Consider the following 22,146-nt stretch of genomic DNA (forward strand, 5'->3'; position numbering starts at 1 on the left):
CATGTGAAAGCTGGATGATGAATAAAGAAGACTGAAGAAGAATTGGTGCCTTTGAATTGTGGTTCTGGAGAAGAATATTGAATATACCATGGACTGCCAAAAGAATGAACAAATCTGTCTTGAAAGAAGTACAATCAAAATGCTCCTTAGAAGCAAGGATGACAAGACTATACCTCACATACTTTGGACATGTTGTCGGGAGGGATCAGTCCCTGGAGAAGGACAGCATGCTTGGTAGACGGTCATCAAAAACAAGGAAGACCCTCAGTGAGATAGATTGACACAGTGGCTGCAACAATGGGCTTAAGCATAACAGCTATTGTGAGAATGCCAAAGGACCAGGCAGTGTTTCGTTCTGTTCCAAATGGGGTTGCTATGAGTTGGAACTGACTTAATGGCACCTAACAGCAACAAAAATGCTGAGCAAATAATCCTAGAAGCTGGACTATATGAAGAAGAACATAGAATCAGGACTGGGAGAAGACTCGTTAACAACCTGTGTTATGCAGATGACACAACCCTGCTTGCTGAAAGTGAAGAGGACTTGAAGCACTTACTGATGAAGAAGCAAGACTACAGCCTTCAGTATGGATTACACCACAACATAAAAAAAAAATCCTTACAACTGGACCAATAAGCAGTATCATGATAAATGGAGAAAAGATTGAAGTTGTCAAGGATTTCGTTTTACTTGGATCCAAAATCAATACCCATGAAAGCAGCAGTCAAGAAATCAAAGAATGCATTACACCGGGCAAATTTGCTGCAAAAGACCTCTTTAAAGTGTGAAAAACCAAAGATATCACTTTTAAGGGCTTAGGTGCATCTGACCCAAGCCATGGTGTTTTCAATTGTCTCATATGCAGGTGAAAGCTGGGCAATGAATAAGGAAGCCCAAAGAAGAATTGAGGCCTTTGAATTACAGCATTGGCAAAGAATATTGACTATACCATGGATCGCCTAAAGAATGAACAAATCTATCTTGAAAGGAGTACAGCCAGAACGCTTCTTAGAAGCAAGGATGGCGCGAATTTGTCTCACATACTTTGGACATGTTATCAGGAGGAATCAGATCCTGGAGAAGAACATCATGCTTGGTAAAGTAGAGGATCAGTGAAAAAGAGGAAGACCCTCAATGAGACGGACTGACACAGTGGCTGCAATAATGGGCTCAAGCGTAACGAGGATCATGAGGATGGTGGAGGACCAGGCAGTGTTTTGTTCTGTTGTACGTAGGGTCACTGAGTCAGAAGTGACTCCATGGCACCTAACAACACCACTACCAATAACTTGGACATTTTACATGGTACCATTTTTTTATTGAGTGCCTTATAAATATTATCGTAGTGAGCATATTAGGTTCATCCCCATGTGTTTATTTTTATATTCTAATGTAAGCCAAAAAAGCTAAATTTATTAATTCACTTCATCCTATTGAAAGATCGGTAGCTCTTTCATATTCAGAACCATTAGAGGGAAGCACGTCAAATAATTCAACTATAACTTCCTCGTTTCCACCTTTATGTATCTCCTGGGTTTTGTTTTGTTCACCCAATCACCTGCAAAACTCATTCAACATTCAAATTAATCGTCTGTGACTCGGGAACCCTGGACCTGTTAGTGGCCTGGAATGAGCACAGCTCTTATTTAACACTTGGAGCCCGGTTGGATATTAGTTTTCCTGCGGTGCAATCCTCTGATCCCAGGGAAGAGGGAAATCAGAAACAGAGGCCAGTAACAATTCTGGCCCACCCCCGCTCCAATATACAATGAGAGTTACTCACAGACATGGGGCTAAATGCTAGGTTTCGCTTTCCTAAATCCTTTTACCCCAGCTCTGAAATTTGTTGCTTCTTGGAGCTATGAAATTGAAGAACACTTCATTGAGATAATGAAGAGTTTGGACTCCCAAATGTTCTCTTGAGTCTCCTGTCAGGCAGAGTGAGCCACAAATGGGCCAAGAGTCAGTTTGCTTACACTCACATTCTGTACAACCCACGACACACCCAAGAGACTGAGTGTTCTGTGAAAAGAGCTATGCAAAGCCATTGAATATCCTTGGGTTGCATGTTTCCTCGTTTATGACTTCTCCATATAGTTGGTTCTGCTCCAACTCATTTGAAAGGGACAGCTGTGGGATGACTTGATGTGATGTGCATGTCCCCTGAAAGTCTGCTCTGACAGGTCGATGTAAAGGAGCCTGGGAGGGAGAGCTCCGCCACATGCTGAGTGGCTCCTAAGTACAGGAACAGATTTGAAGGATTAGCCAAGACAATGACTTCAAGATCAAACTAGGCCAGGGACTTTAGCCACGAGGCTCAGCAAATTCTTTGCGGCGCAGTCCTCTGGGGTCTCCTGTCACCATTCTGGCCAATAATAAATTTCACTCCTCTGTGGGATCTTTCAGGTCTTCTTGACACACTCTGAAGCCATATGTGTTCCAGTCGATTCAGACATCAGTCTGCTCTTTAACTTGAAGAATGATCTCAATAAGTCAGTGAGGTCTGCCATGGCATCAAACTTCTAAACCTACATCTCCTGAATAATAACTGTGATTCTGAATAGCTGACACATAACTATTTCCTGCTAAAGAACAATGGGGGTAGTCTGAGGGAATTAAATCCACATGAATAATTCCCAAACTTTATTTCATTCCATTTTGGAATACTCTCTAATTACAAATGTTTCTACCAGATTGGTAACACAGAACAAAATCAGCTAATATGATTCTTTAGTATGGTACTAACTGTACAGAATGCACCAAAAGTACGTGGAAAGAGAAAAAAATCAAAGATCTAAACCCACTTTTGTTGATTCTGCTAAGCCTGTTTTGAGGCTAGAAGCACTGTTTCTCAGAAAGACGAAGCCCAACTCAGTCAGAGGTGAAGTTGGAAGTGTCAGTAATTGTATGATACACTATAAGCCCATGTGAGTAGATGGTGAAGTTATAAACAGTTGGCCATGAATGTCTTCTTTAAAATGGCCCTATAGCTCTTTGCATAATTCCAAGAGCCATTCCCCTGGAAAGCCTGTGTAGAAGCAACCCCATGGCTTAAGAGTGAGATGGTGACTTGTATAGTATAGTTTTATTCTCTAATATTATGGAAGAATGTAAAAATATTATGTGACCCGGCGCTTTCTGAAGTATAAAGGAAGCCAGAGATGGTGTTTCTTCCCAAGAAGAGCGGTACCGCAGCCTTCCTGAGCATTGAGAGCTCCCTAAGTACATGCCTGCCAAACAACCCAAATGACATCATATGAATGGTTAGATTCTGGGGCAGGGCGGGGGGAGTCAATTTTGGAATATGGTTTACCACTAGCACTATTTTCATTTATTAAGCATCTGCTCAGCTCCAGAATCTCTATTAGATACTTTTCAGATAATCTTTCATTTAGTTCTCACCAGAAAACTCTAAAAGATTTTCCACATTGTACAGATGAGAAAAATGAAACAGAGGTTAAGCAAGTAGCCCATAATAATCCATTTAGTTGAGTTCAGGTCTGAATGTAAGGTCCCTGAACCAAGGGGAAAAAAAAAAAAACACTGCTGTCGAATCAATTCTGACTCATGGGGACCCCACGTATTACAGAGTTGAACTGTTCCATAGGGTTTTCTTGGCTGTAACTTTTTATGGAAGTAGATCACCAGGCCTTTCTCCCAAGGCAGCTTTGGGTGGGTTCAAACGGCCAATCTTTCAATTAGTAGACAAGGACAAACACCTGGAGCCAAAGTTCCCGGAGGCCAGAACTTTGTCTCTGTTTTGTTTACTGAAGTATCCTCTAGTGCCTAGGAGAGTGACTGGCAAATTGTGGATAACGAACGATGCCAGGGCACAAAAGCACTCTTAACTATCAGTCTGGACTGCCTCACCTCCTTCCCATCACCCCAGTCTTTCTCCCACCCTTTTTCAGACGGAAGTAGAAGCCAGGGCTGCAGCAGCCTGCTCTGGTAAGTTAGGTCTCTGTGCACATACTGATGAAGGAATCAATTGTCAGGGAGTTGTCTCTGTGGGTCTGATTCCCTCCCACCCTTCTTTCCTGCCTCTCTCCCTCCCACAAAAGATTTTTGGAGTCTTTGCTATGTGTGCTGAGCTCTGAAGATTCACTAGTGAAGGCGGCAGACATAGACCCTACCCTCATGCAAATTATTAATGAAATTATACATATGATGAGTGTCTTAACAGAAAAGTACAAAGAGTGTTATAAAAGCTATAACAAGAAGGCCCCATCTATTTTTCTGAAGTCAGGAAAGATCTCCTTGTAAATTGAACTTTAAGATGAGACATAAAGCATGAATACCAAAAACCAAACAAAACCCATGGCCGTTGAGTCGATTCCAACTCATAGCAACCCTACAGGACAGAGTAGAACTGCCCTATAGAGTTTCCAAGGAGTGCCTGGTGGATTCAAACTGCCAACCTTTTGGTTAGCAACTGTAGCTCTTAACCACTACACCACCAGGGTTTCCAAAGAATGAATAGGAGTGCTCAAAGTGTAGTTGGGGATCCCTGATGTTCCTGCCTGAGACGCTTTTGGGGAGTTCAGAGGTCAGCACTATTTTCCTAATAATACTGAGAAGTTATTGACCTTCTTCATTCTTGTTCTCTCAAAAGTACACAGTAGAGCTTTCTAGAGGCTACATGACATGATATCACAATAGATTGAATGCAGAATGCACGCAAGAACTCATCTGGCTTCTATTAAGCTAGATATTAAAGAAATTTGCAAAAATGCAGAACAATGCCACTCTTCTCGTTTCAAAAAATGTAGTTTTTTTTTTTTACAAAGTATGTTATGTTAAAGTATCATCAGTTATTTTTGATTAAAATTTTTTTAAAAATTAGGTTTAATATTAAAAACCCGTTGCCATCAAGTCCATCCCAACTCATAGCCACCCTATAGGACAGAGTAGAACTACCCCATAGGGTTTCCAAGGAGCGCCTGGTGGATTCAAACTATCGACCTTTAGGGTTAGCAGTCGTAGATCTTAAACACTATGCCACCAGGGTTTCCAGTTTTAATATATAATAGATGTAATCCACATAAGGAAAAGCTCTTTGGGGTCCTCAGTAAGTTTTAAGAGTGTAAAGGGGTGCTGAGACTGAAGCACTCGGGAATCACTGGACTAAGCAAAGAGGAGGATGCCAGTTCCAGTCTGAGGAAGCAGGGTGTAGAAAAGCCCTGACCTGGGATATGAATTTGTAGTTGGGAGGAAATTAAAGAAGTCCGATGTGGTTGGAGCATAGATAGTGATGGGGAGAGGGTGTGAGATGAAGGTCAAGGGGTAAGCAGTGCCAGATTTGGGGGCAAGGAATTCATCTTAGTTTGGCAGGAAGTTGTTGAAGGGTTTTCAGCAGGCTAGAGATGTTCAGATTTATGGTAAATAGAAGAAGGAAATCACTTGGGAGGAAAGTCAGGACACAGACCTTAAAATGAGCGTAAACAAAAACTGGTAGTCCTTCTGGAATCTCATGGGACTGTGGCCTGAGCTACCCCTGGTTGTTTCTAGTATCTGTTGAAAGGCCATTCTCAAATGCATTCCTGTGAGAGCTCAGGGTGGTATTCCACTGGGTCTGAAGGGAACGGAGACACTGAGCTAGAGGGTCAGAGGACCATGACAAGGCTTTGCATTCTGTCAGGTGCCCCTTATAACAGAAACAGAGAGCCCGGGAGGTGAACAGAGGAGGGCATGGACCTGGCAACCTGCCCAAGGACAACGAGCTTTGTCTGCAAACAGGTTCCCAGCTCACAGACCGTCCGCATTGAATAGAGCCCATTGTTTACCACTTGGGCGGAAAATGGAGGAAATAGTCCAATGAGCTAAGTACTCACTTGTTTTAAAGGAGTTTTTCTAAGGATTTCAGAGAAATCTAAGCAACAACAGGAGTTTAAGGGAAGGTGAAGGAAAGGGCGAGTTGATTCTAATGATGCTCTTAGGTTTTCCTGAGAAAGACCTAAGGCTGTGGATCCCAATTTTTTTAGGGAAGCCAATTCTGGGAAAAGGTTTCCACTCTGGGGCAGAATTCTGACTAAGATCTAATCTGAAGTAATTTGTGGTTTTTAATCTTCCTCCTTTCTCTGTTTAGATTCCCTGGGTGGAGAAAATGGTTAAGTGCATGGCTACTAATCGAAAGGTTGGCAGTTCAAACCCACCTGAAGGCACCCCGGAAGGAAGGCCTGGTGATCCGCTTCTGAAAGGTCACAGCCATGGAAACTCTATGGAGCAGTTCCACTCTGCAACATACAGAGCCACCATGAGTTGAAATCTATGGCAACTGTTTTTTTTTTTTTTTTTCTTTCTCTCTATTTAAAGGATATTTACTGAAAGGGCCTTCCTCTTCATAGAGGCTGATGACCAGAGAGAGGGGATTACAGTGCGTATAATATTTTGAAGATCAGCAAATGACATAAGACTCGCATACTGGCCCTGCTCCATGACCTGACTTCCTGATTTGCGGATGCCCCAAATGGCATTCCACTTTCCTATAGCTCAGTGTCTGGTACAGGAATGGTTCTTTCCATTGTGTCATCTCAGCTGGGAAAAATGCTCCGCAGTACAATGAATGCCACTGAAAGCAAGGAAATGACGTGGTGTCTCTGGCAAAAACCCAGCTGTGTGCTACTGAAAGCCCCAGGTTGCAATTCAGACTTGATTCATTTTCTTTATTTTCAGTAACACGTGTTTATTCAAATTTGGTCACAAAGGAACACAATTCAAAAAACAAAGAAAAATTTCGTGGAAGAAAATAAAAACAACCTGTAATCTGATGCCCAGAGATAACCAACATAGCATCCCAACATAGTATTTGTATTTCTTTTTCTTAACATAGTATTTTTTTACCTGATTTTTTTATTATTAAAATATTTATATGTACAACTAAGGGACTTTTGTGTATACTGCTCAGTAACCTACATTTTTATTTACAAATTGCATCACATTTTAACATCACTTTACACTATATTTTTCCTCAACATAATTTTAAGGGCCTCATGACCTTCTTAAATAGTTCTCTATTTTTGAACATTAAGCTTAATCTCAATTTTTCACTAGTAAAATGCTTTTTAATTAACTTTCTAATAAACACTCGTTCACTCGTTATCCAACAAATGTTTTTTGTGCACCTGCCACGATCAAGTCACAGAAGTAGGCATTGAATCAGGCATTGCTTGTAGAAGACAAAAAGATAAATTAAGAAACAAATAGTCTCTCCATTCAAGGGACTTACCCAAAAGGGACTTAAAAAGCAAAAACAAAAGCCAGAGAAACCACCAAACCAGCTGCCACTGAATTGATTCTGGCTTATGGTGGCCTCAGGTGTTTCAAGGCAGAACTGTACTACATAAGGTTTTCAGTGGCTGGCTTTTCGGAAGTAGACTGCCAGGCCTTTCTTCTGAGGTACCTCTCGGTGGATTTGAACCTCCAACCTTTGCATTAGTGTCTGAGGTCAACTGCAAGCAGTTAAGGAACTTGGCCTCTAATGCAAAGGTTGGAGGTTCAAGTCTAGCTGGGGACTCCTGAAAAGGGATCAATCTGTCCCAAATGGTAGTAACTTTTTAAGAAGTGCTTTTTTTCTTTTTCTTCTATAGATTTCATGTCCCCTTGATTCTCTATTAGTCCATTTCCTAAAAGCAACTCTTGGGGCTGATTTGAAGTCCTGGTGGTGCAGTGGTTACGAGCTTGGCTTCTAACCAAAATGTCAACAGTTCAAATCCACCAGCCTCTCCTTGGAAAGCATATGGGGCAGTCCTTCTATGTGCTATAGGGTTGCTAGGAGTCAGAATCAACTTGACAGCACCGGGTTTGGTTTTTTTGGTTGGGGCTGATTTAGTCCTTCTTCTTTCTTCCGGACAGAATGGCGCAAGAGCCCAATAACATATGGGGTTGATTTGTTGGAGATTTTTCCTTCTTCTTAACTCATAGACTAAATATTTAAGCTAGAAAACATAATAATGTTGTTACAATGATTATGGTTGGTATAGTTTTGTAACAATAAATAGAATGCTGTACAGATAAATAGCTGAAATTTAACTCCATTATAATAATCAGGGAAGCAGCTTAGTCATATTTAGCTCAGAAACTCTAGGTTGCCCAGTGTAACAGAAATTGCGGCTTCACAGCAGGATAGCGAATCTCCCACTTTAGTGGTGGCCACAATCTTGCTTTTGTGGGGTCAGTGAACTATTTTAATGGAATCATTGGCATTTCATTCTGTCTCTGAAATCAAGGCTGCCTTTATTAATACTTTCCCGGAGTGGATAACACACACTTCTTCAGAAATCAAGACCATGTGATTAATTCCATTTTTGAGTTAGTTATTCTCTGACTGCTTCAGGATTGCAGTCTGCATTTCACAATTCTAAACATCCCTCATAGAAGATCATATCCTTGTTAAAGACAAAAAGATGAAAAAAATGTGGTTACATTTTATTAAAAGTATCACACTCATGGTTGTGGTAGGCAGAGTTTATGATGGCTCCTACAACTTCTACCCCTTGGTGTTACTCCCATAATTATGTTACTTTATATGGTAAAAGGGATATTGTCTAGTTGGGCCTAGCTAATCTCATGAGCACTTTAACAGCAAAGAGTTTTCTTTGGCTGGGAGAAGAGGAAGTCAGAGATTTGAAGCATGAGACGAGCTTGACCCACCATTGCCGGCTTGAATATGGAAGGGGCCATATGGAAAGCATAAAAATGAAATAAATTCTTCCAACAACCAGTGAGCTTGGAAGAGGACCTTGAGCCCCACCCAGACAATAATCGCAGCTGGCTAATACCTTGCGTGTGAGACCCTGAGCAGAAAGCTGAGCTGAACGGAGCCCACTTGGACTTCTGACGTATAGTACTGTGAAATAATAAATGGATGTTGTTTCAAGCTTCTAAGTTTTTTACTCAGGAATAGAAAACTATTTTGGTGGTCATGACAGCTCAAATTTTATGCCTTCCTGGTAGCAGGTTAAGGACACCTTTATCACCAACCAGGTGTACAACATTAAAAAAGAAAAAAAATCTAAATAAGGTGAGGATAAATTTTATTAAACTCTTTTAGGCTGTTGAAACTAAACCCCCAAGTAATAGAAGAACATGGCATCATCAAAGGAATGAAGCCCATAGTACATGTATTTTTTCTTTACATTAATGAAAAACTTTTTTATATTTTAAGACAAACAAATATAAAAAAATTTTTTTTTTTTAATATACGAGAGTTCAAAATGATTTAATAGTAGTATATTCAGGCTGGTGTTAGGGTACAGAGGAGAATTGACTAACTCTACTGTAGGAAGTTCATCCTAGAGGACGGATGTGGTGATCATCATGAGAATGCAAGAAATAACTTACTTTACATTTATGGGCTAAGGGAAAATCAATCTTCCTGGTGCTGTGCATGAAAACTATCTTAGGAGGTATAAGATAATTGCTATGAGTCAGGGGGAACAGAATGGTAGACAGAGGAAGCAGCATGGTTTTTCATTTCCTCTCCCACTCCAAGCCATTCCTAACCTCACAGAGGAATGCTATTGGCTATTGTCAAAACCTTCTTCTGAAAGCTTCTCCTGGCGAGTGGAAGGACCCTCAATCATAAGGCTGGGTTCCCTGGAGAAACAAAACCAGTGGAGCATATATGTAAGTGTGTGTGTGTGTGTATGTGTGTGTGTGTACACAGAGAGAGAGAGAGATTTATTTCAAGGAAATAGCTCATGTAGTTATAGAGACCGGCAAGTCCTAAGACTATGGGTCAGGTGTTAGGATGGAGGCTTCTCTTGATTCATGTAGCTGCAGGGGCTGATGAACCCAAGATAAGCAGGTAAGATGGTATGATGCTGGCCTAAGTCGCAAGAACTGGAGGTCAGATGATGAGCCGGATACAGGATCCAGAGTGAACAAAAGCCAGCAAACTTTTCCAGAATGTCCATATATATTGGATGCAGGCCACAGCCCTGAGGAAACTCCCCTTACAACTGACTGGCTGATCTCATCAGATCACATCATGGAGGTGATTGCATTATATCACAAAAGGGAGGATAACTACAGCATTATATAACTGCCAGACTACATCATTACATAACTGCCAAATCACAGAGAAACATGGTCCAACAACCTTAACCATCACAGGTAGCTTTTTATTACTAGTCTTAAGTCTGAAAGGCTTTTGATGTGAGTTAAGCTTAATGGAAGGTACCTCTAACTCAGAGAGTCTAAAGCATAGGCATCTGAGGAAATCTTAGGTTAGGGTGAATGCAAATGATTACTGTACCCAGAATTCACAACCCGGAAAGGGCTAAAAGTTGCTATAGTCATTAGCACTGCTGTTTCTTGAATTCCTTATTTATAAAATTAGGACAGTAGTCATTCCAGTCCATCTTACTAAACCAATATGGTAACAAACAAAAAGTTCTAAGTTTTATTATCATCATCTCTGCTTTCCTTGAACTGTGTTCACCAAATATGTCCTAATATGGTTTCTCATATCAGTTGAAAATTAATAAGGAGGCATATAACAAAGCTGTCCTACCTTGTTCGGACACAAGAAGAGCGATCAAGGTCACCAGATGAATTGGTTCACCTCAGTAGCTCACATGGGAGAGAAAACATAGTTCTTCAGAACTTTGACACTTTATGCCAATATGGCCATAGAAAATTGCTAGAGTTTAGCAAGTTTCTTAGAGGTTGGGAATACTCAGTTGAGTTAATGGGTGAAATGATCAAAATAAATATCAGCATACATTTATAATTCTTTGTAACCCTTGTGTACTTTGAGGAAAAAAGGTATCCAGTAATTTTCTAAGGGAACATTGTATGAAAATACAGAAGTTGAATAATTTCTTCTTAAGGTGTCTGTGGCCTGGGAAATGCTACAGAACTGTCTACATCCTTAGTCTTTTGTGCTTGTAGTAAACACATTTGTTGGAACATGAGGTATTGAAGGTGATTGTGAAGAAAGCTAAGGTACTTTTTGGAGAGGGCCAACTTAATTGACTCACGATTGACTCCCAGGAGTTATGGTGGAAAAAGAGGATTTGGACTAATGCCAAACAACAATAAAAATCTATGGATCTTGGTAGGAACAAAGAGAGACAGAGCATGCTAAAATACAACTGAGCTCCATATCACGTACTCTCATCATATCATTCTACTGTCCTTTCCATCAGGAATTATATTAATGGCTAGTGCCAACCCAAATGTTTGTCTTTATCTTATGCCATTATTGATTATTTTGCTGAAATAAGGATGTGTTTCTCCAGTCTGAGATATCCTGTTGAGCAGGTTTCAGTATGATCAAGGAAATACCCTTACCCTCACTCTCACTGTTCCAGATGCCTTGGCAACACTCCTGGTACATGCTGAGTGAGGTCATATATTTAGTAGGGTGATGTCTTACCTAAGAGAACTGAGACAAATAGAGGCATTTCCACATCTGCCACTCAGAAACAAAAGCTACCGGGAAAAGGTATTAAGAGGGATTTAGAAGGAGACAGACCTGGGCTTACTGACTATATGATCTTAAAAAAGTTACTTCTCCCCTCTGAATTGTTATCTCCTCTGATTTACGTGAATTGTCATCTCCTCTGATTGCTTGGGATAATGCATGAAAACCACCCAGCCAAGGTGCCTGACACTGAGTATCAGCTCATAAATGTCCATGCTTTTCCCTTCCTTCTTGACCAGTATGGTACAATGGATCACTTTTATATGGCCTTTCTCATCATGGTCTTGTAACTCCCACCAAATGATTGGGTGGGACTATGCAAATACAGTGTTTCTGGCCCACCAGAGAGATTGGACAGCTTGCTAATAATACAAATAAGGTGTATGGCACCCTTGTGGTTGGGGTGCCATGCAAATAAGGTGTCTGGAACCCTAACGAGGGAATTGGTTAGTTTTGCCATCCCAGTAGGCTTAAAATGAGCCATCCCAGAAGCAGAAAGGGGGGACCTAACTTCCACCAAGAAGAAGAGATGAAAGCAGAGCACATCCTTCGGACCCAGGGTCCCTGTGCTGAGAACCTCCGAGACCCAGAAGACAGAGAGAGCTGTTAACACCAGACAAGGAGCAAGATGGAGAGAAATGATGGTACAGAAATGGTGGCAGCAGAATCATGAGACAGTGTGTAGTGGGCAGGGGGTTTCCCAGCCAGTGGAGCAATATGGTTACTGTGGGTGTGCCAACCTACAGAGTGAAAGAGCTGAGTATCTTCTGGCAGAAGGCTTCCTGGTGGAATGGGGTGCCTCTGGGCACTTGTTGGGGAAGTAGGCTTGATGTCCCACAGAGCAAGACAGCTGAGCACTTTTAGGCAGAGGCTTACTGGTGGAGTGGGGTACCTCTGGGCACTTATTGGCAGAGCTAAAGAGCTTTTTAACACTTTCCCGAGCAGGGCAAAGGCCAGGTGGAGGGACCGAGGGGCTAAGGGCCAGAGAGAGGCCTCCCTGTAGGCACAGCAGAGAAGAGGCTATCCTGATTGAAGAACGGTGTCTTGAATTGTAACCTCTCACTTCCCTAATAAACCCATAACTGTAAGTATGGTTCGTGAGTTCTGTGTGGCCACTGCAATGAATTATTGAATCCAGCAGAGAAGCAGAGAATGCCACAGGAGGGATGGCTGGTGTCAAAATTGGTAAAAACGTTGGAGGGTGGAGGTATGTCTGACCTCTGCCTCATAGGAATCAGCCTCCCAGCTGTTGCTGCTGCTGATTCCCCCCTCCCTACCCGCTGAGAAGTCAGAGGAAGTCAGACACAGCCTTCCCGTCATTTTTACAACCAGTCCATTTAGGGGAAATTTGATATGTGGTATATAGGAGCTCAGATGAATCCCAAATGCCTGTGTCCAGTGGAGCAAGAAACATTGGGCAATTATTTTACCCTTACTTACCCTATTTTCTTACCCTTCCTGTCCAAGGCAGGCAATCACAGGAATGCCAGCTGGCAAAGGAAAGTAAGCCCAAGGTACTTAAGTGGATAGATTGAAAAGCACGTCACAATGGACACTTCAGATTATTCATTTGGTAAATCTGTACATTGTCTGAAACCAAGTGACAATTGTTTAAATCATTTTTGGAATTCTTTACTTGAATAGATCTACACGAACATTTAGAAAGCTCTTTTGTGGGCAGGAAAGATATCTGTGATACTCCCTCAAACCTCTCTCTGATAAGTCCATCAAGACATTCAGATAAATATAGCTACAATTTCAAATAGTACTCCATCTAACTGCTTGCTGCAAAAGGCTGTAGGAAAGGATATTAGTTTTCAGAATCCAAGTACAAATCAAGTTGACTCATCTAGATTTATTTTCAAGAAGAAAAACCCATGTCTATGTGTGTGAAAGCTTCGGCTGAGCTTTGGAGTATTTTCCCTCAGGAAGGCTTATAAACATGTTCTCTGTCTCCTCTGTTTCATATGGTTTCTACGACAGAGCCAAGAGAGTCCCTCTTTGGTTGCTTGAAACAATGTGATATGGACTGACTTTGGTCCCTTTGGACTTGAAGATCACAAGGAAGACTGGAGAACATCATGGTGTTCTCCCTATTAGTCTTTTCTGCCCAGTACAAAATTTTTTCAGAGAAAGAGAAGGGCCTTTTCTAAGTCAAATCTCAATCCTGGCCGTGTCCAGATAGGTGTTTCAGGTACTTGGAATTACCAACTGGGTTGTGGCTGGAGAAAGAAGAGTTCTTATAATGAATGTACTCAATTACATCATGATTCAAAGATTGAGGCAGATACACACAATCTGCTTTATTCTTGCCCAGTTTTTCCTTTTCTATACCTGACTCTACCCAGGAACACGAAAATATGCATCTTACCTCTTTAGTTTTTTCAGGCAGTTTATTTCTTAAAAACTTACAAGTGTATAATGGAAGCTTTATGAGACTAACTTTGTTCATGCTCCTAACAGTCTTACCATTTTGGGAAATTTTTAGATTCAAAGGTCTATCTATTTATGTTGTGTTGAAAATGCACAGCTTGACTTTAAAAAGTTATTAATCTTTTATTTAAGTTTTTAAATGTATAAAGGCCTATTCAGATTATCTATTTCTCTTTGGATGAGTTTTGGTAGATTATGTCTTAAAAGTAATTTGTCATTTTCATCTAAGTCAACAAATTCATGAGCATAGAGTTGTTCATTAAAAAAACACAAACCTGTTGCCATCGAGTGGATTCTGACTCATAGCAACCCTACAGGACAGAGTAGAACTGCCCCATAGGGTTTCCAAGGAGTGGCTGGTGGATTCGAACCGCTGACTTTCTGGTTAGCAGTCAAACGCTTAACCACTGGACCACCAGAGCCCCAGAGTTGTTCATAGTATTCCTTTGTTATTCTTTGAATGTCCATGGGATCACTTGTGACGTCCCCTTTTTCATTCTAATATTAGTAATATGTGTTTTCTCTTTTTTCTTTCTTGTTAAGCCTCTTCGGAGTTTTATCAGTTTTACTGATTTTTTCCCAAAGAACCGGCTTTTGGTTTCACCGATTTTCTCATTTGTTTTGTTTTCAATTTTATTGATTTCTGCTCTAATTTTTATTATTTCTTGTCTTCTGCTTACTTTGGATTTATTTATTTTTTTTTTACAAGTTCCCTTGGGTGGAAACTTAGATTATTAATTTTAGGTCTTCCTTATATTTTAATATGCACTCAATGCCATAAATTTTTTCTTTGAACACTGCTTTTGCTGCATTTCACAAATTTTGTTAAGTTGTATTTTCGTTTTCATTTAGTTCAAAATATTTTTTAATTTCTCTTGTGACTACTTTTTTGACCTATGTGTTATTTAGGAGTGTGCTCTTTAACCTTGAAATGTTTTGGTATTTTCTAGATATCTTTCTGTTAGTGATTTCTAGTTTAATTCCTTTATGGTCTGAGAGCATACTTCATATAATTTCTTATTTTCTTCTACATTTTGTTAAGGTGTGTTCCATGTGGGCTTGGGAAGACTGGATTCTGGTGTTGTTGGATGAAATATTCTATATGTGCCAATTAGATCCAGTTGCTTGATGTTTTTATTGGCCTACAATTCACTTCCTATCATCTCACTTCCCTCCCTTTTACCTGGGTATCTGACAGTTTACACATGGTTAATGGAAAACAGAATGGTCTGAATTGCTTTCTCTACCAGAGATTTTAGCAATTCTACTTTTTTTTTTTTTAATGTTTCCATTCCTTATCTATAAAATATTCAATTAAAGGGAATTCTTGAACTGGGACAAGAGTGAAATTGAAATGTATTGAATTTATCAGTAGCCTAATTTTTTGCCAAGGCCCTAAAATAAGCCAAGGGTTCTATTATGCTGTGGTTCTCCCACCAGATCACAGCAAACATTTTCCTAAATTAACAGGGAAATTTGGAACACAGGGCCGCTGTACATATTCTGCTTCTAGTTGGTATAATTAAAAAAAAAAAACTGTAATAAATTATGCACACTTTTTCAATTCTACTTTTAATATGTACTTATTCATTTTGAGAGGGAGAGATGAATTTGGAAAATTTAATATTCAGAAGTAGCTAATGTTATGTATATACTTAGATAAAATATTTAGTTCTTTGGAAGACTGAAAATAGTTACAATGTCATTTTGCTCGGCCAGCGATTGCAATCTGCATTTGTATGAATGTGCTTTACCTAGAGACATGTGAAAAAATTGTCCCAGGTGATTTCAGCTCATCAGAACTTGCATCTATAGTGGCTTCATTAACCATGAAAAACTGATGACTAATGTATGAGTTGGAATGGACTGGACGGCAACGGGCTTAATGTAATCATAGTAGATGTGGTTTTGTAAGGAATGTAAATTAATTGAAAAAAGTGGATTTCCCATGTGTATACAACAAATAAGTAGATAACCACATAAAACCTGTTGTAAAGATGTCAGTAAGGGTAAGTATCTAGGGTTAAAAAAATTAGATTAAAAGTAAAAATAAAAAAGACAAAGAGCCAACTGTAGAAGACTGGCAATTTGCATCATGATGACTACTCCACCCAGATACCTCTTGGCATAGGAATGGGTCTGTTAGGTTCTCAACTCTGCTTTGATTGAGACATCTTCAACCACTCCAACAATATATCTAGAGGTATGGCTTTTTCTTTCACAACTTCCGCAAAGACCTGCATCCTAGTTCCATTTATCAGAGTTATTTTCTGCTCTAAGCCTGGACAGGATGACCTTCACTCCATGTTGAATTTAATACAGTTAGCAAACAATCCAACCACCATCAAAATACAATATTTTATCATTTGAAAAAAAAAATGCTAAACACCAGAAAAAGGTCTCTTACTCTAGAATCCCTAATAGGCTCAGCTTAATGGTGTGAAGTCCATTGACTGGGATGCAAGCTTCCTCTAATGAGAGAGCATTCACATCCTGATCTAACTGAACACTGACTTTACTCCGCCATCGTACCTGGGGGGTTTATGATCTAAATCCTTCAAGGTTGGCTGTCATTGTTCATTGCTCATCTTGGGCATCAGCGGTAGAGCTCATGTAGACATCATCTTCAGCTTTTGTTTGATTCACATGGGGTATATTCTCCCCAAGAAATTGTCTTCTTAATTGCATTTCCATCAGCTAAATAGTAAAATGGTACTCATTCTCTCACTATACCCTTTGAGGGTATGACTCAGTCCACAGAATCAGCTGAGTGAAAAATAACACTTGTATTCTAAAAATCAATTTAATTTTAAATCTGAATCTTTTCATCTGGCCAGGTTGGGAGGATAATTCAATTCACCTCAATCATTCTTGGGATTCTTGTCGTAAGACCCATTTGTGGCTTACATAGTTTGTTGTCTCAGTATCCATTAATTCCTCCTAGTTGCACTTCCACCCAGTTTCTGACATGGTTGCTCTTATTTTATCACGTAGCCTCTCAACAGTTGTGGTCTCTACCTGGCTCTCCTGGCCATGGCCCATATGGTTTCCTGTGATGAAGGCTTCTCCCTCTCCCTGTGCCAATACACTAGAAACTTTAAAATTGACCAGTAAGACTTCAGCACATGAGACCCCAAGGCCCCACCCTACTTGCCATACATAAGCCCTCTACTACAATTCCAGCTTGAAACCCCCTGTGTGGCCCTGCAACGAGGGGTTCTGTCGTCATCAAGGCATGCTATGCTTTCCTCTCTAGGACCTGTGAGTACTAAATTCTATTTTTTTTCTTGCTGTTCTGCATGAGTCTCACTTCCTCAAGATGCACCTGACAGATCATTCAAGACACTCACAGACCTCCTTTGTGTCAAAATTAATGCAGTCCTATAGTGGATTGAATTATGTTCCCAGAAAGATGTGATAAAGTCCTATCCCCTGGTACCCATGAATCTGATCTATTTGGAATTAGGATCTTTGAGATGTAATCAAGTTAAGACATAGTCGTGCTGGCTTAGGGTGGGTCATACATCAAATGACTGGCATCCTTCTAAGAAAAGGAAGATTTGGAGACATAGAGACAGACAGACACACACGAAAAAGGCCATGTGAAGACAGAAGCAGAGACTGAAGTGATGTATCTATAAGCCATGATATACCAAGGATTGCTGGTAACCACCACAAGTTAGGAGACAGGCATGGAACAGTCCTCCCTCGGAGCCTCCAGAAGGAGCCAACCCTGCTAACACCTTGACTTCAGACTTCCAGATTCCCGAATTGTGAGAGTGAGAGAATAAAGTTCTGTTTTTGAAGGCATTCAGTTTGTGATATTTTGTTATGAAGCCCTAGGAAATGAATATAGGTTCCACTGGGGTGTTATCAATGTTCCAGAATTATCAATGCCAAAGATGAGGCATCAAGGCATCGGGGTCTTGGGAGGGTTCACCTGTACTCGTTGTTTTACTGCTGATTTGTTTATTGTCCCTACCAACATGACCCTTGAGGCCCAGAGCCTTGTTGTTGCTTCATGCCACTCTCAGCACATAGGAATGTTCTTCAAGGCAGGAAATCCCAGTGGCCATTTGACTCATCCATCCCCCTATAGACAATTGGAAGTCATTTCTGGAATGTTTCCATGAAGTAGATCCTGAGTTCTGTAGACTTGCCCTGGCAGGGGAATTTCTCTCTCTCCCACCTGCTTTTGTCAAGACCCTTTCCTTTTTTCCTTCAAATTCTGTTCCTCCTCAGTGAGCTTGGGCTTTTGAAGGTATAATTCAGGAAGTTTGTCTGCTTTTAGTTCTGTCAGTCACGTATCTCCCCTGAGGCATTAAAACACTCAGCCTACCCCTGGACTGAATAGGGGAAAGGGGAAAATTCAGAAAGAGAAAAACAAGGATTAGTATCTCAGAATATTTTCCAGTCGCACACATCATTTGGCATGGAGAAGATGAATCTAGGTTTACGAGTTCACCCGTTGGACATGATAAAGTGCAAGAGGGATGCAGTTTTGTTGACAATTCATTTAAGTGGAAGTAATGGAACCCACACTGGACTGGGTCAGAAAATTGGTATTCTGATTTCTCTCTTGCCCAATGTCACCTGACAGCCAGCTCCTCATTTGTGAGACAAGGAGGTTGATAGATGGATGGATGAAAAATATCTTCTGGCAATCATATTTTTAACTTACAATAACAAGTAATCTTTATGTTACTAGATATATAAATAGCTTGTAAATTATCTGGCCCATTAGCACCTGAACAATGCTGCTCACTGATTTTTATATATTAGAGAGGAATCTATTGATACCCAAACATATGGTCACTTCAATCAATTCAGAAATATTCAGTGAGATGAGTCACTAATGCCAAAGATTACCCACCTCTGATTGAATTTTTAGTTTTTATTGCATAGTAAAAATATCCTATTCTATAAATTGGGCATCACCTTGCCTTTGGCAAAATCATGGACATTTGCCCTCTTAGCTGCCTACTTTCTCCTGGAACCACTTTCCAGGATGACAATAATTTTCCTCCTTTTGAAAGTCTGATTTTTTTAAAAAGAAGATAGAACCACAATGTCTGTTAATACAATTACCCAGTTTTTCTTTCAAAAACTAGGTCTGTCTGAACAGCTGGAAAAAATTACAATCAATAGAGTGTCCATTTTAAAAGGAAATATATTGATGCCCATTTGGTAGGTGAAATGACTGAGGCAAGAAGATGGGCTTTGAAACACCTACCTGAATACATGCCTAAATGTTTCCCCTCACTACGGTTCCTTCCTTTCTTCATCTTATGTAAAACAGATTTCATTCCTTTTAGGTTTTTTTCCCCTTACCCTCTTGGCACTTGGTTGTACTGCTTTCCTGAAACTATTTATAACGTGGAAGACCAATGTTTTTCGTGGGTGGATTCTTGCTTTTCTGTCCCCTGAGTTGCAGATGAATATTTGCTTCTGATATAATGTGTTATAAGCAAATGGCTGTCTGAGTCTTGTGCTGACGTCTTTGCCTTCCTCACCCCCCCGGCTTGCTCACCGATGCAGAAATGTGTGTTTTTTGAAGTATGTCTTACCCAAGGCCAGATGCACTTTGGCCGAACTTCAGGACACATCCTGATTCTGTTTACAGGTAAGGAAGGATCAAAGTCTAGTGCCCAGAGAGAATGGGGGGCGTGAGAGTTAATCATCATAGACACATGGCAGACTAAAGTAAGCAAGCAATTAGTTGGCTTCCTCTGGAGTTCTGTGTCTTAATCAGACTTGTTGTTTCCTGGTTTTGGCAGACACTGAAGCCAGGACGACTCTAGATTATGTTTATTTACATCCTCTGAATTACAATTACCTCTTGTGAAAAAACGAAACAAAACAATGAATACTCAAGAGCTCGAAAGTGTTCCTGGCCATAAGTCCTCTGTAGTCTCTGCATTCTAAATTGCAAACACCCATTGTTCTCAAAGGCAACATACAAGCCTCCGCTGACAGACAAGTGATGGCTGCTCTTGAGGGACACTGGCTGGGAATTGGACCCAGGTCTCCCCATGGAAGGCAAGAATTCTACCACTGAGCTACCACTATCCTCTCACCAGCATATTAATAGCCCCAAACTTTAGAAGTCAAATGGGATTGAGAAATCAGCCAGCTAATAGGTAGCATGCACAGAAAAACAAACAAAGTACCCTCTAGGAGAAATAACAAGCCTTTTTGGAAGGTTAAAAATGCTGTCTCAATAAGTAGACTAAGATAACGCTGAATCAAACCCCCAGTGTTTGGCAGGGCCCAGCTGGATCTCCCTTGCTAAGGACACACTTCCTTAGAAACTCCATCTAGTTTCTAGAAGCTAAGCCACAGAGGCAAGGGGAGGTTATTTGAGACAGAGCCATTGTGATGTACCTGAAAAGATCCTCTCTTCTCTAGCAGATAGCCTATCTCCCAGGCAGTGTCAGGACTGCTGAGTCACCTGCTGGGGGATCCGCTCAAAGACAGGCTTGTATTGATACAGCTGCTCAGGATAAAGCCATTCTAGTGCCTCAAGGATTTAAGATACTTGTGAGCTGCATTCTTTACATTCAGCTCATAAACTAGGCCTGTGCCAGTCTCCTTGCTGCACTTAACACTTCAGATTTCTGGTCAAGGACACACACTACCTTCTGTATTCTTTCCCCTTGAGTAGCTCCTTTTACCTGGGGGGAGTTTAAGCATGTCCTAGTCTAGTTCGTAGCATTACCTGTATGCAGCCAAAAGTCTTGTTCTTCATATTTACAAAGTGGTACTATTTCATCTTGAACAGTTGGCCTTTTCTTTCAGTGGTGGGACTTCCCAGAGCAAAGGAAGAAGAGGCCGAAAGGAAAAGGACTTCATGGAATCCATGTTGTGTATTGGACCTTCTTTTGTTCATCTCTATCCCTCATCTCGTAGGTTGGTTGTCCTTTTGAACCAAAATGTCACCATGGTATAGAATGTTTCAGCCAGACACTTCTTGCCTAAGGACAGTTCTAGATACCGATGCTGGCTTAAGTCTTATTTCAAAGCTGAGTGGGTCAGGCTCATCTCACTTATCTCTAGAAGTCATTCTCTCATATTCCATTAATGAATATTCTGGATGGAAAGCAAAATTCAGTATCTAGAACAAAGTGTAATATAGAGTGGGCACCAATTAAGTACTGATTCATTTGAGTTTAGATTTAATTAGGTTATCAGCTCTGAAAGGAACCCTGATGGCTCAGTGGTTAAGTGCTCGGCTGCCAACCAAAAGGTCCCTGGTTGGAACCCACCAGCCGCTTGGTGGGAGAAAGATGTGGCAGTCAGCCTCTGTAAAGATCTACAGCCTTGGAGGCCTTATGGAGCAGTTCTACTCTGTCCTATAGGGTTGCTATGAGTCGGAATCAACTTGATGACAACGGGTTTGGTTTTATTTAATCAGTTCTGAAGGAGCCGTGGTAGTGCTTGGTTGCTAATGGAAAGGTTGGTGGTGAAACCCATCAGTGGCTCCTCAGGAGGAAATACCTGGTGACCCTTCAAGATTATAGACTAGGAAACCCTATGGGACAGTTCTAATGTGTCATATAGGGTCACTGTAAGTAAAAATAAACTCAACAGTACCCAACACCACAAATTCTGACATAAAATTTTTCACTAATATGGAAAGTACTGTTATTTATAAGTTCTTTTCACTGTAACATCTATTTCTAGCCCCACAGGGCTTAGAGAACCTTGAATACAGTTGGCATTTACTAAGTACCTATTATAAATGAATGAATGGGTGAATGAATGATGATTGTGAGTTCTTACACTTGGATCTGAATAAAAAACCAAAAAAACCAAACCCAGTGCCATTGAGTCAATTCCGACTCATAGCGACCCTACAGGACAGAGTAGAACTGCCCCACAGAGCTTCCGAGGAGCGCCTGGCGGATTTGAACTGCTGACCCTTTGATTAGCAGCCATAGCATTTAACCACTACGCCACCAGGGTTTCTTGGATCTGAATATGCTTATCAAAAAAAAAAAAAAGTTGCACTGGAGTCAATTCCAACTCATAGCAGCCCTATAGGATTGAGCAGAACTGCCCCCATAGTGTTTCCAAGACTGTAACTCTAGGGAAGCAGACTGACACATCTTTCTCCAGCAGAGCAGCGCTGACTAGCAACTGAGAGCTTTAACCACTGCACCATCAAACCAAACCAAATTTCATTGCTGTTGAGTCCCTTCTGACTCATAGCAACCCTAGGGCCCCTTGAATAAGCTTATAGACATAGGATAAATAAGAAATGTCTTGATAGTGGAATTCATTA

The 22,146-nt window shown here is 40.7% G+C and overlaps 1 long non-coding RNA gene across 1 annotated transcript in view; it reads right to left on the reverse strand.

Moving 5' to 3' along the window:
- Positions 1-1,816: 1,816 nt before the first annotated feature.
- LINC02915 (long intergenic non-protein coding RNA 2915) overlaps positions 1,817-22,146 on the reverse strand; it is a 29,395-nt gene continuing 9,065 nt past the window's right edge. Inside the window, exon 2 of the long non-coding RNA XR_010323093.1 lies at positions 1,817-2,391. This is a non-coding gene — a long non-coding RNA (long intergenic non-protein coding RNA 2915). The remainder of the gene's footprint in view (positions 2,392-22,146) is intronic.

This window comes from Loxodonta africana, chromosome 10 (assembly GCF_030014295.1).
Source record: "Loxodonta africana isolate mLoxAfr1 chromosome 10, mLoxAfr1.hap2, whole genome shotgun sequence".
In the NCBI taxonomy this organism is placed as follows: Eukaryota; Metazoa; Chordata; class Mammalia; order Proboscidea; family Elephantidae; genus Loxodonta; species Loxodonta africana.